This window comes from Malus domestica, chromosome 02 (genome assembly GCF_042453785.1).
Source record: "Malus domestica chromosome 02, GDT2T_hap1".
NCBI classification, from domain to species: Eukaryota; Viridiplantae; Streptophyta; class Magnoliopsida; order Rosales; family Rosaceae; genus Malus; species Malus domestica.
In genome coordinates, this window is record NC_091662.1 from 23,202,834 (window position 1) to 23,214,126 (window position 11,293).

At 37.9% G+C, this 11,293-nt stretch overlaps 1 long non-coding RNA gene, 1 other non-coding gene and 1 pseudogene across 3 annotated transcripts; 1 reads left to right on the forward strand and 2 right to left on the reverse strand.

Moving 5' to 3' along the window:
- Positions 1 to 2,390: 2,390 nt before the first annotated feature.
- LOC114823806 (small nucleolar RNA R71) lies at positions 2,391 to 2,495 on the reverse strand. Its single transcript, XR_003771753.1, has one exon. It is a non-coding gene; the product is annotated as a small nucleolar RNA R71 (small nucleolar RNA).
- A 203-nt stretch (positions 2,496 to 2,698) lies between these two features.
- LOC139193657 (uncharacterized) lies at positions 2,699 to 5,254 on the reverse strand. 2 transcript variants are annotated; one of them, XR_011578009.1, is made up of 5 exons: positions 5,062 to 5,254; positions 4,819 to 4,978; positions 4,645 to 4,713; positions 3,888 to 3,946; positions 2,699 to 2,890 (listed from the first exon to the last, which is right to left on the reverse strand). It is a non-coding gene; the product is annotated as an uncharacterized lncRNA (long non-coding RNA). The 2 variants fall into 2 exon arrangements; XR_011578011.1 differs by lacking the exon at positions 3,888 to 3,946 and having other exon boundaries at positions 5,062 to 5,201.
- Positions 5,255 to 5,483: 229 nt separating this feature from the next.
- LOC139191500 (uncharacterized) lies at positions 5,484 to 9,987 on the forward strand (annotated as a pseudogene).
- The last annotated feature ends 1,306 nt before the right edge of the window (positions 9,988 to 11,293 follow it).

Consider the following 11,293-nt stretch of genomic DNA (forward strand, 5'->3'; position numbering starts at 1 on the left):
GTTTTTTACTCAATTGTGAAATAATTACTTGGAATTGTTCTTGTATGTATAAGCCAATTTCAGTCCTTACTATGACAATTGCATTCAATCCCTAGACCACAATGATGAGAGGCACAATGACAAATGGATAGTTGCGCATTTTGATCATTGCTACATTTAGATTCCTAGCACGTAAATTGACTTGCTCCAACTAGTTTGAAGAAAACTAGTAATAATATGCAAAAGGAAAAGATCATGAACAATTTATGCATTCCTAAGCTAGTATATTTTGGTTAATATATTGGAAGAATTTTGATACTTTGAATTGTATTTTCAATATAGGACTTTTGACTTCCTCTAGAGCAAAACAGAACCAAATGGACGAATTTTGGAGTAATTCCAGTTGGAGGACGTTCGTGAGTCACTTATCTTGATCGTATCAAAATTTGGGATTTTTCACCAAGCGGTTATTTTCTAGCGATGAAATAAAGAAGCAGTGCGCAGTGCGCAGTGTTGGAAAATGACGTTTTTGGAGCCCAAGATGACCTTGGATGGGTTTGTGGCCTTCTGGAAAAGTGTTCAGAATATTCCAAACATTATATCCAGCTATATTGGGCCAGTTTTGGAGCAGCTTATGGGCCAAAACGTGGCTGTTTAGATTTTAGACGAATTTTATCATTTAATTTAGAGTTATGTTTCCTAAGTTTTAGAGGATTATTAATTTTAGTTTGCTAGGGTTTGCGTGGGAGGCTTAGCAGATATATTGCTTGGCCCTCTACCATTTTTCTTGACGCTTTCTTTTATGCAATTTTGGAGACAGAGAATTGTTAAGGTTCTGAAGACTTTTTACTTGAAGGTGCTTTCAATCATTTTCTTGAATATATTTTCTATGATTTCAATTATGAATATGCAGAACTAATTTCTATTGCTAGGGCGAAACCTTGAGTCTTAGCATGATTATGTGATTTTTATTCAATTGTTTATAATTGATTACATGCATACTTTGAATTGTAATCACGGGGATATAAACTATCTAATTGTCTTAATGCTTGATCACCATTAGGATCTTTAGAAAAGTAATTTGATGCAATTTTGGTCCGGAAGGTTCCCTAAAATTGACGCTGGCTTCTTGTGATTAACAATTGTAATTTCTCTTAGGATGAATATCACATCTTAAGGATTGCATAGTTTTTCAAAAGATTTTCATAAAGCATAATGAGTCTTTCATGTTTATATTTGATCCGAATGTCCGGACGGGTTGCATGTTAGATATACGTTCTATGTTGGAGGTTCCAAGTAGAATATGAATTAAGAAAATCTAACCTTCAAAGTGGCATGTGTAGATTATAAGTAATTGGTAAAAATTCATAGGATTGCTAGGTGATGGTAGAATCCTAGTGCTTTCTTAATTTTATTCTCCCAAAACTGTTTCTTTCTCTCTAGCTCTAATATTGTAGATTGTTTATTTTAATTCATTAATTTCGTTTTTATTTTAATTAGGTAATAAAATCAATCACTTCAATTTCTACTTTACAATAATTAAATGGAATCTGAATAGTTCGAATTATTTAATAATCCCTGTGGAGACAACCTTGCGAAATCCGTTTATACTACAATAACCTTGTGATTCTTGCAAGTAAAATAGGAGATTTAAGCCCGTTCACATGAGTAGTAAAAATCCTATCAAGAAAATGGCGCCGTTGCCAGGGATTATTTAAAATAATCCCTACGAATCAGATTTTCAATTAGTTATTGCTGTTTATACATATAAAAAAAATAAAAAAAAAATTTAATTTTCATTTTTATTTTATTTTTACAGATTACAACAGTACAGCAGTGCATATTTTAGAAATATGTGCATGGTCAGCACCCGTTCAACAGTGCAGAAATTGATTCCATTTGATCCAGAACTTGAGCAGAATTTAAGGAGGAAACGCAGAGAGCAAACTTTGCAGAGGGTTCCTCCTCGGCAAGTAACTTTTCTGCAATCATTCTTTTCTGGAGACCTGCACAACAAAGAAAAAATGGCATTTGTAATTCTAGAGGCAGGTCTGACCCTGGGAGATTCACTGACAGCCCATACAACAAATATACCAAGTTGCATTACTTATCCGGCAATGGAGGAAGGGACTACATTTGAAATAAAACAACACATGTTGAATATTCTACCTACGTTTCATGGGTTATCATCTGATGATCCTAACATGCACATTGCAGAATTTTTAATGGGGTGCAAAAACATTTTGGTGAGGGGATTTTCAGCCGAATCTATTAAGCTGCGGTTATTTCCGTACACACTAAAAGATCAAGCAAGGAGATGGCTCCTCACACTCCCATCTGGAAGCATTACAACTTGGGCCCAACTCAGTGAAAATTTTTTAAACAAGTATTATCCAGCTTCGAAGACTCTTGACATGAGAACTCAGATTTTATCATTTGCCCAAAAGCCAAATGAAGAGTTTCATAAGGTGTGGGAGCGGTTCAAAGAGTTGATTAGAAAATGTCCACATTCGGGTATTAACACTACTGATCAAATGCATATATTTTTCAGAGGGTTAAATATGACTACAAAAACTCTTGTTAACGCTTCATACGGAGGTTCGTACAAAGATAAAAATGCACAAGAGGCTTGTTTATTATTTGAAAAAATGGCAGCAGATACACAACAATGGGCAGTTGCGCAGCTACAATCTAGATCCGTTTTTGAGATGTCAAATAGTTCATGACACACCCCATCCCGAAGGAGGGCATGCTGGCCGTCACGTGAGAGTGACGTAACCATTTGCACAGTACGGAAGCTTTAAGATACAATTTATAAGTTGATACACCCGAAGGTGAGTCCTAATTTTGTCCAATCTGTCAGAACACCGTCGAATTCCTCGTAGTCACCACACCTTTGTGATTCCTGAACCTGGAGGGGCGCAAAACCAAAATTGAGTGGGTCAGTAAAACAATTCTTTTCCAAATCCAAACATTTCTCAAAACGTTGTAACCCCTCTCCGTAAAACCTGTATACTTTCCCAGAAATGTAAAATATAAATATACATATATATTCTCAAAACTTCATTTTTACTATCTCAACATTATCTCTTTATCAATCATACCATGCCATGTCATCTCAACATTTCTCATATTAATTATGCCATGCCACATCATCTCAACAGTAATAAGGTATGAATGCATCAACATAATCATATCAGGTGCAAGAAAGTAATCAACCGTAGGCCCTCTAATAGCCCTATACGGTTGAACCTAGAGCTCAAAATCTATCATTATCACTCTACCGGAGTCACCTCTGTGACCCGTCCGGCCTTCTGCACACAAGTTACGCTCTAGTGCTTCTCATAAATCATCTGTGCACATAATCTAAGGTCACCCACCAGTCGGAATCTCACTAACACTCTCGCGACTGGTCTGTCGTACCCACTCCGCGTGGACTGTACGACTAGCATCTACTTGGATCCAAGGCGAGCGTGCGATGCGGTGAATACTATAAGCACTAAACCATGGTGCAGGATTTGAGCTCAATATATATCATCATCATCATAACAGTAATTAAATACTCATCTGTGCGTCCACCGCACCATTTCATACATATGCATCATAAATCAATTCTTACCTGTGCGTCCACCGCACCAATTCATACATATGCATCATAAATCAATTCTTACCTGTGCGTCCACCGCACCAATTCATACATATGCATCATAAATCAATTCTTACCTGTGCGTCCACCGCACCAATTCATACATATGCATCATATATTAATTCATGCATGGCATTTCAACTCACATTTTTCCACATAACTCATATGCATTTCATTTTAAACATAATTTCATGCATTTTCAATTTCTGGGAAAACGTTAAGTATATATATATATATACGGAAAACAAAACTGCCCACTCACCTGGAGTTCGTCCAACAACTCCCTAGCACAATACGCCAAGGCGTCACGACGATCGCCGCCTAGAATAGTAATCAAATCCAACCTCAGAATTCATATCGATAGAATATATAACTTATATAAAATACGTCACTACGTAGTTCGATCCGGAAGATCTGCCACTCAGATTTTAAATCCATAACTTCCAGAGGTCCACAATATATCTCTAGGATAACATCCTAAAATTTCATTACCATCCAACGGTCGGATCTCCGTCAATTTCCAAAACTAAGTGACGGTTAACATTTTATATTATGGACTTACAATTCCAATTCCGGAAGATCCGTAACTCGGATTCCCAATCCGTAAGTTCCAATAATCCTCAAATATTACGTATTACAACGTATCAAAGTTTGGTGACGATCCAACGGTCGGATCATCAATTCACATTTTCACCTAAATGTGAAAACTATAAAACGTTATTTGAACACCTAACCAACAATCTTCAATAACTTTCTCATACGGTGTTCAATTTAGGTATATGAATATACCACAGTGATCTACTCGACGTCACGGACGTCGACATATTTTTAAAATAATTTTATTTTTATTTTTTATTTTTACTGTAGCACCTTCTTCTTCCTTGGGTCGCCGGACTGGTTTTTCCGGCGGCCGTTTTCTGGGCAGTTTTTCAAATTGCCATAACTTTGTCATTTCTCAACGAAATCAAGTGATTCAAAAACGAAAGTTGTAACCCTTGAAGATACAAAGAGAATGGTACCTTGCACAACACCTAGTTCGCCGTGGTTTGGCCGGAAACTGTCTCGAAGGCCTCGGAGGTCGCCGGAAACTGGGTATTTTTCAAATGAGTATAACTTCTTCAATACTCAACGAAATTGAGTGAAACAAAAAGGAAAGTTGTAGTACTTGACGAGACGAAGAGATTGATACCTACCTCGACTCCTAACTCGCCGGGGATTCGCCGGAAAACGCCTCGAAAGCTCCGGCCAAACTTTGAACTTGTCGATCTCCGTGTTCTTACGTCCAAAAACTTCCAACGAAGCACTCCGAGCTTCCTTGGGACCTCACTAAGCTCGCTGTGATCTTGTTTTAGCCTAAAACATAGTCATTTAAAAGATGATGAACAGTGCTCTTCCACGGGGAGTTTAGAATCTAGGTTTTCCGAAGTAAAACTTACCTGAAATTGGTGTCTACGTGATCGTGGAGGTTCCAGGAGTTCGATGGTGGTCTTAACTCCGTTGTTGGTATAGATTTAGGGTGGTTTTGGAGCTCGTCTGTGTGAGTTCGAAGGAGAGGGAGAGAGACAGAGAATGAGAGATTGTGGGGGAGGAGAGAGAGACAGGGTACGGGAAATAGGGAGGGATTTGAGGTGTGTGGTCCTACCTAACCCCAAATCACAAAATTCCATCTCCAAATAACTTAGGAACATATATTTCACCAATATATGATTCACATATCTTAATCACGTTTAAGGGAAATTCCGTCAATTTACAATCACGAGTGTAAAACTTTGGGACGGGCTGTGACAGTTCACCATACGTGTCGGCACAAATTGAAAAAATAGAGAAAAAGCTTGAAAGATTTGATGCAAAATTGGACATGTTATTACAAAGAATTTTGGGTTCACAGGTTGCTATACAGCAGCCTTTACAAGCTGCCTGCAGCATTTGCAGCTTGACAAATCATGATTTTTTGAGTTGTCCACATAAAGATGCTTATCCGGAGTTTATAGCGGAGCAGGTTAATTCATTTAATAATTTTCCACGTCCCAGATATGACGAGTATTCAAATTTCTATAACCCAGGTTGGAGAGATCATCCTAATTTAAAGTGGGACAAATATCTGCACTCTAGGCCTCAATTTCAACAGCAGGTACAGCAACCTGCTGCACCTAAGGCTGCTTGGGAGGTTGCAATTGAAAAATTGGCAAATACTACCACTCAAGAAATTCAAAATCTACAGGCAGCAGTGAAAAACATGGAAAAACAAATGAGGCAGATTGCTTTATAGGTTTCAGAAAGAGCACCGGGTACATTTCCTAGTCAAACAGTACCTAATCCAAAAGGACTAGAAGAATGCAATGCTTTACGGACTCTACGGTCTGGCAAAAGTTACAACAATAGACATGAAAATTTTGTTGGAAATTCGCAGGCAGCAGAACTACCCCAAACTAAATCTGCAATTTTTGCAGATTCTGAAATTTCTGCAGATTCTGGGCAGTACCAAGACAAATTCGAAAATACTGCAGAAGTTACCACAAAAACTGCAGATCGTGTGTATGAGCTACCTATGCCTTATCCCGAAAGATTGAAGCCTAAAGTTAAAGATCAACAATTGACAGATTTTATGAAGACTTTGTCTAAGGTTCAGATTAATCTACCGTTAATTGATGCCATCAAGAACATTCCATCTTATGCCAAGTTTTTAAAGGATGTTTGCACAAAGAAAAAGAAGCTCGTTGATTTTGAGAAAGTGATTCTTACAGAACATTGCAGCGCTGTTCTGCTTCACAAGTTGCCCCCAAAGAAACAAGATCCAGGGAGTTTTACAATTTCATGCACAATTGGAAATTCTCATTTTAAATGTGCTTTAATTGATTTAGGTGCTAATATTAATTTAATGCCTTTTTCTGTTTTTCAGAGACTAGGACAAAGAGAAATTAAGCCTACTTCAATTATTCTACAACTAGCGGACCGATCAGTTGCTTATTCTAGGGGAATTATTGAAGACCTAATTATTAAAGTGGATAATCTCTATCTCCCTGCAGATTTTGTAATTTTGGATATGGATGAAGATATGCAAACACCGATGATTTTAGGACGTCCCTTCATGGCAACAGCTAGAACGTTAATTGATGTAGAGGCTGAAACACTTACACTTAGAGTGCAAGATCAATCTGTTGTGTTCAGTTTGTTTGAAGCTACTAAAAGGCCAGGTGATTGCATGATTGTATGCGTGTTGATGTGCTTGACAGCTTATTGCATGCTGGAATTATGCCACGTTTGACATCTGATCCATTGTTAAATGTGTTGCATGGGTTTGAGAAGAAAAATACAGAAGATGAAGAGGTTTTTGAGTATGTTTCGGCTTTGGAAAGTGTTTCATTTCAACCCCCACGTTGGAGGCATGTTTTTTAGAGTTTGGGGGAACCCAAGAAGTTGTTGCAGCCCTCTAAGGTACAGCCATCTAAACTGGAGTTAAAGGTGCTTCCAGAACACTTGAAATATGCTTATTTGGGTGCAGATTCTTCACTGCCAGTTATTATAGCTGCTGATTTATCATCAACAGAAGAAGATAAATTGTTACGCATTTTAAGGAGTCATCAAGATGCAATTGGCTGGACTATAGCTGACATTAAAGGGATCAGCCCTACAATTTGTATGCACAAAATTTTGATGGAAGATAGAGTAAAGCCTGCCATTGACGCTCAACGTCGTTTGAATCCAATTATGAAAGAAGTTGTTCGTAATGAAGTTATGAAGCTTTTAGATGCTGGGATGATCTATCCCATTTCAGATAGTAAGTGGATTAGTCCAACTCAAGTGGTGCCAAAGCGTTCTAGTATTACAGTTGTGAAGAATGATAATAATGAACTTGTACCTACTCGTTTGACTACTAGGTGGCGTATGTGTGTTGATTATAGAAATATCAATGCAGGTACTAGAAAAGATCATTTTCCATTGCCATTCATTGATCAGATGTTGGAAAGGTTGGTTGGTCGTGCTTTCTACTGTTTTTTGGATGGCTATTCAGGGTACAACCAGATTCCAGTTGCCCCTGAGGATTAAGAAAATACAACCTTTACTTGTCCTTTTGGGACTTTCACATATAGAAGAATGCTTTTTGGTTTGTGCAATGCGCCTGCCACATTTCAGCGTTGCATGATGAGCATATTTACCGGGTTAGTTGAACATGTAGTTGAGGTATTTATGGATGACTTTTCTGTTTTTGGGGATTCTTTTGACCAATGTTTGCAGAATTTATCTTTAGTTCTTGAAAGGTGCATTAAGACCAACCTGGTTTTAAATTGGGAAAAATGTCATTTCATGGTTAAGCAGGGAATTGTCCTAGGCCACTTGATTTCTAACAGGGGTATTGAAGTTGATAAGGCTAAAATTGATGCAATTGAAAAGTTGCCACCCCCAACAACTGTTAAGAGTGTTCGATCTTTTCTTGGTCATGCCGGGTTTTATAGACGGTTCATCAAAGATTTCTCCAAGATTAGCCGACCATTGTGTAATTTATTGGCTAAGGATGCACCTTTTGTTTTTGATGAGGCTTGTTTGGAGGCCTTCAAGAAGTTAAAGACACTCCTCACTACAGCACCCATTATTGCAGCACCTAATTGGAGCTTACCTTTTGAATTGATGTGTGACGCATCAGATTATGCAGTGGGAGCAGTTCTTGGACAGCGAAAAGATAGGCTTCCCCAAGTTATTTATTATGCTAGTCGAACCCTTAATGATGCACAACTAAACTATGCTACCACAGAGAAGGAATTGTTGGCAGTTGTTTTTGCATTGGAAAAATTCTGTTCGTATTTAGTTGGGGCTAAAGTGATTGTTTATATAGATCATGCAGCTTTGAAATATTTGTTGTCTAAAAAAGATGCTAAGCCTCGATTAATTCGTTGGATTCTTTTATTGCAAGAGTTTGACTTAGAAATCAGAGATAAAAAGGGTAGTTAAAATGTGGTGGCTGACCACTTGTCTAGATTGATTATTCCCACAGTTTCAGAAGAGTATTCCCTACCACTGAGGGAGAGTTTTCCAGATGAACAGCTATTTGCAGTCAAATTTCGTACACCATGGTTTGCTGATATTGTTAATTATTTGGTTAAAGGTGTAGTGCATCCAGATTTAACGTTGCAGCATAAAAAGAAGTTTTTATCTGATGTCAAGCATTATTTCTGGGATGAGCCATACCTATTTAAGTATTGCTCAGACCAGATTATTTGCAGGTGTATTCCTGAAGCTGAACAGGAAAGTGTTTTAAGGTTTGCTCATCATTTTGCTTGTGAGGGACATTTTGGGCAGAAAAGAACAGCATAAAAAATTTTGCAGAGTGGGTTATTTTGGCCTACACTATTTAAAGATGCATATAATTGGTGCAAGGCTTGTGATAGATGTCAAAGAGTCGGCAACCAGTCCAAAAGGAATGAGATGAGATGCCCCAGCAAAGTATTTTAATTGTTGAATTATTTGATGTTTGGGGTATTGATTTCATGGGACCATTTCCATCATCCCATGGAAACCACTATATTTTAGTTGATGTGGAATATGTTTCTAAGTGGGTCGAGGCCATTGCAGCACCAACTAATCCGGGATCAGTGGTCCTGAAGTTCCTCCAAGGGGTTATATTTCCGCGTTTTGGAATTCCACGTGTTATTCTTAGTGATGGGGGGAAGCACTTTATTAATAAACCATTTGCAAATTTGTTGGCAAAATATAGGATTAATCATCGTGTGGCTACACCTTATCATCCACAGACATCTGGTCAAGTGGAAGTTTCAAACAGAGAATTAAAACGCATTTTGGAGAAAACAGTTGGTTCAACACGTAAAGATTGGAGTTTAAAATTAAATGATGCATTGTGGGCCTACCGGACAGCTTATAAAACTCATATTGTGATGTCACCATTTCGACTCGTTTATGGGAAAGCATGTCATCTACCTATGGAGCTTGAACATAAGGCGTACTGGGCAATTAAAGAGTTAAATTTTTCATATGACTCAGCTGGGGAACAACGTAAATTGCAGCTCAATGAGCTGGAGGAAATTCGTTAGGGTGCTTATGAAAGTTCTCGCATCTACAAGGAAAGAACTAAGACGTTTCATGATAGTCAAATTTTACGGAAAGAATTTCAGCCAGGGCAAAAGGTTCTGCTATTCAGTTCACGGCTAAAATTGTTTCCAGGGAAATTGAAATCTTGCTGGACTGGGCCATATTTGGTTACTAAAATCTATTCTCATGGGGCAGTTGAAATATCTAATGAGGCTCAAGGCAACACATTCAAGGTGAATGGTCACAGGCTGAAACCATACGTGGAGTCACCCTTTGATACTGCATACGAGTCTTTGACTCTGAAGGCACCAGTGATCTAGCCACCGGACTTTTGCAACGTCTAGCTACAGACTTAAAATAAAGCGCTTATTGGGAGGCAACCCAATTTTTTCTAAACTCTTTCCTAATTTTAATTTTCGTTTGATTTTCTCTTTAATATAAAAATAAAAAAAACATACATATAAAAAAAAATAAAAAAAATAAATGAAAAAAAATTGAAAAATGGAAGATTGCAGGTTGATTTTATTTACCCAGTTTATTTTTAATTTTTTTTAACGCATATTGGTTAATTGCAGGTTGCGAACATAGAAAAATAAAGCGAGTCCTATGCTGGAATCCTGCACCCAGCAGCAAGTCTAACGTTCGCATCAACCACATCTACCACATCTACACTATGTTGGAAATTTAGAGCAGTCAACATAAACAGTCATTCACAGATGCAAGTTTGGGGGAGATTGTTGCAGATCCAGCACATAGACATAATTTTGAGCAGTTAAATTTCTGCAGCTCAGTTTTGCAATGCATGGAGTGTTGGAAATGTGCCCTAAAACCAATCATATGATGATACTTTACGAACATTTCACATGTTAAACTAATCTAGTTTAATATCAAGGGCAAAGATTATTGTTTGAGCTGTCTCATATAAATATTATACGCTTAAACGATAAGTCCAAGGAATATGTGATTGGGAGAATGCGATCTAAAGAAGTTAGATTCATGAAACCATTCTTTCGTAGACACATCCTAAACGTTCCTGATCATAGGATTGCCAATTGGGCATTGACAGTCCGTTAAGATTAGTACGTGTTGTGTCTTCTCTCAGGGAGAGTGACTAGTCTCGAGTCATTGGTGTGTGTGACATCAAGACAAGTACGTAGGTGTTCAATAGAGAATGAGTTCACTGGACACGATCAACAAAGAGTTCTCATATTCATGTCACATGAGAACTCATGGTTGAGATAATGCAAAGTAGTCATTTGACCTGAGGCATCATAGTTGTCTTGTGGTTAGGTACTTGATATTTGATTATGTCAAAGTCACCCCATCCGCGGGTGTCCGCGACATCGTCGGGGTTAAGCCACTTAGCCATGGAGGCAAGTGAATGCGCAACAAGGGATCTTTAACCTTTAAACCGTTTGGGGGAGAATACTATATGATATGATTAAGAATCTCTGGCCAGAGTATGAATGAGATTTAGGAAGTCGTTCCAAATCACATTCAAGGTAATCATATAAGCACACGAATCACATTGGATAGTAGACATGAATAAACTATCAAACCAAACAATGTGGTCAAGAGTATTGTATTAGAGAAAGACCGTATTGCATTTGTAATCCTAAACTGAAT